This window comes from Oncorhynchus nerka, linkage group LG20 (assembly GCF_034236695.1).
Source record: "Oncorhynchus nerka isolate Pitt River linkage group LG20, Oner_Uvic_2.0, whole genome shotgun sequence".
Taxonomy (NCBI): Eukaryota; Metazoa; Chordata; class Actinopteri; order Salmoniformes; family Salmonidae; genus Oncorhynchus; species Oncorhynchus nerka.
Genome location: NC_088415.1, coordinates 29,864,816 through 29,872,614, shown reverse-complemented (window position 1 = coordinate 29,872,614; position 7,799 = coordinate 29,864,816).

Sequence of the window (7,799 nt, the reverse complement as noted above, 5' to 3'; positions counted from 1 at the left end):
TAATCCAGTGACATGATGAAATGTTTTGTTGATTTCACATTGAATTCAGATTAGTTGACAACTCAACCAGGTTTCAACTGAAATCAAAACTAGAGGTTGAAATTACTTCTATGCCCAGTGGGAAAGGTCTGATGTCTAGAGACCTCAGTGCACCACATTAGCCAAGCTTATTTCCATTGTAACAGAACACTCCACCACACACCTAGTAATTAAACACAGAGTCTGTACAAAACAGTAAAAGATAGGGGCTGCTCTATGAAAGATAAGGAGTTTCCAAAAATAATATTGTTTTGTTTGACCAGTCTGGTCTCATAGACTAGACGTAACATAGTAAACATAAATCTGTGATGGATCAGGTGAGTGTCTGTGCTATATGCAATTCACATCACATGTTGTTACAGGGGGACCAGAGTAAGGGAAATCATTTCAATCGCACACCAGCTCATGTTGACACATTTCTATCTTCTCTCAGTAAGCATAGGTTACGCAACCAAACTGGCTATCTGTTTTCACTTATTTGCACATACCCTAGAAATCTCTGTGGAAGAGTAGTTGTGCTCCTCTGAGATTCACATGTCTTTCTGGAACAGTGTCATTGAAATCGATTGGGCAAAGCTGCAAAGAAAGGTTAGTTGACCATTTTTGGCAGTGGACAAGGCAATAGGAATAAGGGAGGAAGGAAGGTGAACGAGTAAAGGAGGTGGAGACGGACAAATGGATGACAAGTCTAATACTGTATGACACCGCTCAACCTTCACAGTGTGACAACATGGAAACACAGACACACAGCATTTTGTGAGTGGAGGGACCTATTTTGTTAAATTCTGAAAACTTGAAGTTTACACAACTATGCACCATTTGTAATTGGGGTTTATACAATCTCTTAACACTTTGTCAGTGCTCCTGCTGTTATTTACCATTAAAACTTTGGCTCCAGTGCTTCTGGCATCACATCACAATGGAAACACAATTTCAGTAGTAAAGACAATTCTCCACATCACTCCTTGCCAGTTTTTGCACCTTCCTTCGCGAATTTGAGGAATTTTAGGTTTATGAGCATGCCATGTTTTGTAGAGTTGTGAGAATTAAGAGGTGGAGTGTTGACTTTCTCCCGGCCTTTATGGGGAAACAAACGGCAGTGCAAAGATAGGAGACAGGCGATGAATGAGAGGAGAGATTGAGCCCCTATCTGATCAGGAGAAGTAAGAGGGAAAGTGGGTCAAAGGGAGATAAAATATGAGAGCGAAGAACAGGGCGATCTGATAGGCCACAAAATAGACCAATTATTAATCCCCCAATCTGCTTGATGTCAGAAGCAAGCCCAAAGCATTCACACTCACAGCCCATGCATGCCAGGCCTAGAACACTCATGTGTAAGCTCATGCACTATTTTTGATTTGGACACCAGACATAAATAAAAGTAAAAATAAGTTAGGAGGGGGAAGTCAGAGAGGTTTCCCATCACTGGGCTGTGTTGAACTTAATTGACCAAATGTCCAGCGTCTTCCTGACACGCTGTGATCCTTACTTTCCTGCGTCACTGGAACTTCCTGCTCTTCATGGGGTGTGCATCCTGCCCATTGCTCATCATGCGAACTTTGTTACCACATAGATGACTGTTTTATGGGGGGTTCTAAATAAGCCCCTCAGGACAAAATGGCTGACCAAGTGCAGGATATTCTACCATGCTTTGAGAGCCAGACAGCCAAACTGCATCGAGCTCAAAAGGAAATGATTCATCATAAGACCTCCTAAACAAATATGACAAGTTACATTAAACACAACATACTGTACATTGCATGGTACCTTTGACTTAGATCATGGATATGTCAAACATCATGTATGTTGAACTTAGGGAGGAAAACACACTACACTCATCTGTGCACCGTCTTCATGTGAATTAATGATTCAACTACAAGATTCAACTAGCAAGGATACACATCTGTTTTGCTATTTTCTGCACTGAGTCTTTCCCTAATTCTAGGGGCCAACACCCTCTGTGTAACATTTAAAGTTTCCATAGTGAAATATTACAGTTTCCCATATTGCCAAGATCGACTAATGGAAGTTCTCTCTAAAGCTGTGCTGGATTCTTCAGAGGACTGATCTGAAAATAGCCTTATTGTGACAGGGAATGGTGGACTGTCATTAGAGTTGGTGTTCAATGGGGTCATCGTAATGAATGGCTTATTTGGAGAGACATTTTTTTATTGGGGTAAGTTTGCACAATTTACACTGTGCCTTTGGAAAGTATTTTGTTATGTTACAGCCTTATTCTAAAACGTATGGCATTTGTTTTTTCCTCATCAATCTACACACAACACCCCATAATTATATAAAGCAAAAACAGGTTTAGAACTATATGCAAATGTATTTTAAAACCCCCCCGGAAATATCACATTTACATGAGAATTCAGCCCCTTTACTCAGTACTTTGTTGAAGCAACTTTGGCAGCGATTACAGCCTTAAGTCTTCTTGGGTATGATGCTATAAGCTTGGCACACCTGTATTTGGGGAGTTTCTTCCATTCTTCTCTGCACATCCTCTCAAGCTCTGTCAGGTTGGATGGGGAGCTTCGCTGCACAGCTATTTTCAGGTCTCTCCTGAGATGTTCGATCTGGTTCAAGTCTGGCCTCTGGCTGGGCCACTCAAGGACATTCAGAGACTTGTCCCGATGCCACTTCTGCGTTGTCTTGGCTGTGTGCTTAGGGTCGTTGTCCTGTTGGAAGGTGAACCTTTGCCTCAGTTTGAGGTCCTGAGCGGTCTGGAGCAGGTTTTCATCAATGAGCTCGCTGTACTTCCCTCCGTTCATCTTTCCCTCGATCCTGACTAGTCTCCCAGTCCCTGCCGCTGAAAACATCCCAAAAGCATGATGCTGCCACCACCATGCTTCACTGTAGGAATGGTGCCAGGTTTCCTCCAGACGTGACGCTTGGCATTCAGGCCAAAGAGTTCAATCTTGGTTTCATTAGACCAATTAATCTTGTTTCTCATGGTCTGAGTCCTTTAGGTGCCTTTTGGCAAACACCAAGTGGGCTGTCATGTGCCTTTTACTGAAGAGTGGCTTCCATCTGGCCACTACCATAAAGGCCTGATTGGTGGAGTGCTGCAGAGATGGTTGTCCTTCTGGAAGGTTCACCCATTGTCACAGAGGAACTCTGGAGCTCTGTCAGTGACCATCGGGTTCTTGGTCACCTCCCTGACCAAGGCCCTTCTCCCGAGCTCTTCCAAACTTCTTCCATTTAGGAATGATGGAGGCCATTCTGTTCTTGGGGATCTTCAATGCTGCAGACATTTTTGGGTACCCTTCCCCAGATCTGTGACTCGACACGGAGCTCTACGGACAATTCCTTTGACCTCATGGCTTGGATTTTGCTCTGACGTGCACTGTCAACTGTGGGACCTTGTATAGACAGGTGTGTACCTTTCCAAATCATGTCCAATCAATTGGATTTACCACAGGTGGACTCCAATCAAGTTGTAGAAACATCTCAAGGATGATAAATGGAAACAGGATGCACCTGAGCTCAAATTCGAGTCTCATAGCAAAGGGTCTGAATACTTATGTAAATCAGGTTTTTTCTGTTTTTTGTTTTTAATACATTTGCAAACATTTCTTAAAACCTGCTTTTGCTTTGTCGTTATGGGGTATTGTGTGTTTATTGATGAGGAACAATTTTTATTTCATCCATTTTGGAATAAGGCTGTAACATAACAAAATGTGGAAAAAGTCTAGATGTCTTAATACGTTCTGAATGCACTGTATCTACTTTAAATAACCAGTTCAAGAGTTATGACAACTGCTTTGTAATACATTTTTCTTTACATTTTGCACAGATGTGATTACAATACTAATACTATTCTATAATTGTATGTGTAAACAGAAAATCGCAATGATTTCTGTACATCACTATTAAAACTAACTTTGTTATAATAACATTTAATAGGAAGTTCATCAGCCAAATGCCATTTTTTATTGTATAGTGACTTGAACGTCCATTCAGTAGTTTGTACTTGGGTAAAATAAACAGTATTTTGTTCATTAAAATGTGGAATACTAAAGCCCCGTTATTCAGTAACCATGGACCAAGGTCAGTGTCATTTTTGTATTATTTATGTATTTATTTAACCTTTATTAAACCAGGCAAGTCAGTTAAAGAACAAATTCTTATTTACAATAATGGCCTACCGGGGAACAGTGGGTTAACTGCCTTGTTCAGGGGCAGAACGACAGATTTTTACCTTGTAAGCTCGGGGATTCGATCCAGCAACCTTTTGCTTACTGGCCCAATGAGTCATCCAATTTCAGAGACAGAGTTCTCCAAGCCCTTACTCCCAGGTTCTATCATACAATCTGGAGGAAAAGAATGCAACATTAAATTGTAACACAGCACCACAAGCGCTCACAAACCCCTTATCTCGGTGCAGACGTGTTTATATCACTGTTTACATTAAAAATGATTCCTCATCTCGAGCTGGCCGTGGGGCCACTCTCTCTTTTCCTCCACCTAGGCCCACCTCTATCCTTCATTTTCTATTTTCTTCTCAAAGACCACTGTGCTCATTTCCCTTAAACTCTCTCAATTCTTCATTTTCTCAGACCATCTTCCAACCATACTGTGTGAGTTTTTCCTCTCTTATTTTATGTATTTTTATGTGACCCTGTTCTCTCGTATCTCGTACTCTCAGTGTATTTCCCAGCACGCCTTGGCCTTGGTCGAATGCAGCTGCATTCTCCATTCCTTCCTCCCTTTGTGATATCATGAGTTTACTCTTCATACCCCACACACTCCCTTTGTTTCACAGCTGCCTTCCACCCTGAGTAACACTCATCAATACACAAAACACACACAATTCACATATGTGCAAATTTTAGTTTCCATTACATCCGTGGGACCTATGTACTCACTAGTCACCAAAGCAAAGATCTGCTAAGGTAGTCTGAGTTGGCCATTGTGTTCTCCTGATCCAGGTGAGGGGGGGGGGGTAAACTATATGTGTTTGTGAGTTTCTGGATTGAGTGGATGCAAGAAAGGGTGGGTTTGCTTTATGATACCTTTGATTGGTTGCCAAGTTCTCCAACTCCCTCTCTGAACTTGCGCTAACAGATTCCACTGCAGATGTACATACAACTCCACATCTCCCTGAGTTTAACGTAACAGTAGTGTGACCTCATTCAGTGTGTGTGTGTGTGTGTGTGTGTGTGTGTGTGTGTGTGTGTGTGTGTGTGTGTGTGTGTGTGCGTGTGTATATATGTGTGTTTGTTTGTTTGTGTCTGTGTTTCCATCTTGTGGAGACATACAGCAGTGCAAACCTGTACTCATAGCTCTCACAATATGTGTAAAGCACTTATTAATGACAGGGAGATGACAGTTGATGTGCCCAGTTCATCCTGCCTGTTAACACAGTCATCTATTATTAATGTTTTCCTCTTATTCCACTCATTTATCTTCTCCCTTTTCTCTCTCCCTCCCTCTGTGCCGTAGGGTCAGTTGGTGAAGCTGCCTGCCTTATTTTCACTTGTCAATGAACCAGAAGGAGGCGAAAAGAGTCCTCACGTTGTCTGTCAGTAATATGGTACCAGGGGGGTTGTGTTACTTTGAACTTTGAACTTGTCTGCATGAACACTGCTTTCTACCGGTCAATGAGTCACCTATGGCTGAGGTCACATAGAATGTAAGCGTGCTTCATATAGCTCAGACGCATGGGAGAATGGATGGTTTACCTGGGGTTATAGATAAAGGAGACAGAGTCAGTAGTGTTCCAAGGTTAAGGGGTTGTTTCCTACAAAATCAAGATGGGATCAGTGGGACGTACTGTGTGTCAAGGAATATAATTAATTGGCAAAAATTGTTATAGTATATAATGCCAAAGTTGTTTCGCAAACGCAAACTTCATACATAGGCTACATATACTGTAACAATCAATTTATTTCACTGTGTTGTATGGCTTTCAGATGTTCCTTTTAGCCACCAAGTAAACACGCCTATTTTTCTTGCAACACCTAAAAGTAAATGGGCCTCGACCCACCAGTGGGTCCTTGGGGAAACACTGACTTCATAATGTCACCAGTGAACCACATCAGAACATTTCTATTTGCTGCCACATTTTGTAAGTCAATATAATCTATTTTTCCAGAGTGAAATGGAACATTTCTCTGTGAACAGAGCTATTTGAACAATTGCCAAATAGAAGCATTTGTTTTACTCAAAGCTGCCGTTTTTCCTTTTAACATCAGCTGCAGCTTGATGGCCCTTCTGAACAGCTGGCATGGGACGCTGTGGAGAAAGTCTAACTGAAGGTCACGGTCAATGTCTAACAACAGCTGTGTGAATCAAGCGCGCCCTTGATGTTTGCCAGTGCCGTCTTGTCCCATCGACTGCGCTATAGAAAACTACACAATGCATGGCCAGATACATGAAGATTCAATTGAATGCTGCACTGCACATAATTGCAGGGCAAACATGACATTTCTTGCTCCACAACTTCTTTTCACCGACTACAGAAATTCTAACCTTATCCCCAGGCTCAGTTGCTACCGCATATGAAAGCAGGCTGGGTGGACGAGATTACAGCAATTCTAGTCGGATTCACTAGAAAACATTTCACATGCCCCTTATTCTTATTTGTTCTACTTACTTAATTACTTTACTTGTACACTAATGATTTGTGTCTACTAAATAAAGAAATGTTTATGATACAAGAGAGACTCAAGACTGGAAAGACAGTGTAAACAGGATGCCTTTCAGATAGACAATAGTCAGCATCCCAAATTACATCCTATTCCCTATTTAGTGCACTACTTTTGACCAAAGGCCTATGGGCCTATGGGCCCTGGTCAAAAGTAATGCACCAAATAGGGAAACGGGTGCCTTTTAGGCTGCACACTTAATATGCAGTACGTAGGCTGGGGATTCCACTCTGACAGGATATTATCTTGACAGAGTACACAGGTTGTAACATTTTCACAACATGAAGTCCTTGCTCTTAATCCACCCACATGTACTTTTCTGTCTTTCCGTTGTTATTATACAGATCAGAATCACTCAAGATGTGCCAGGCCCACAGACAGTGCCAGGCATGAACTGGTGAGACAGAGAGAGAGATCAAATCAAATTTGATTTGTCACATGCGCCGAATTCAACAGGTGTAGACTTTACTGTGAAATGCATACCTACAAGGCCTTTCCCAACAATGAAGAGTTAAATAGTAAAAAATAAATAAATAGTAACACAATAAAACAACAATAACGAGGCTATATAGAAGGACTACCGGTACCGACTCAATGTGCAGGGGTAAGAGGTATGTGAGGTCATTTAGGTAATATGCACATGTAGGTTGGGGTAAAAGTGACTTGGCAATCAGGACAGATGAAAGTGTTTCTATGTGTGTGTGTGTGTGTGTGTGTGTGGTGTCAATATGCATGTGTGTGTGTGTGTGTGTGTGTATAGTATATGTGAGTGTGTGGGGAGAGTCCTGTGTGAGTGTGTGGGGAGAGTCCTGAGTGAGTGTGCATAGATTCAGTGCAAATAAAAAAGGGTCAATGCAAATAGTCCGGGTAGCCATTTGATTAACTGTTTAGCAGTCTTATGGCTTGGGGTTAGAAGCTGTTCAGGAGCCTTTTGGTCCCAGACTTGGCGTGCGTTAGCAGAGAGAACAGTCTATGACTTGGATAGCTGGAGTCTTTGACAATTTTGAGGGCCTTCCTCTGACACCGCCTGATATAGAGATCCTGGATGGCAGGGAGCTCGGTCCCTGTGATGTACTGGGCCATATGCACTACCCTCTGTAGCAATCT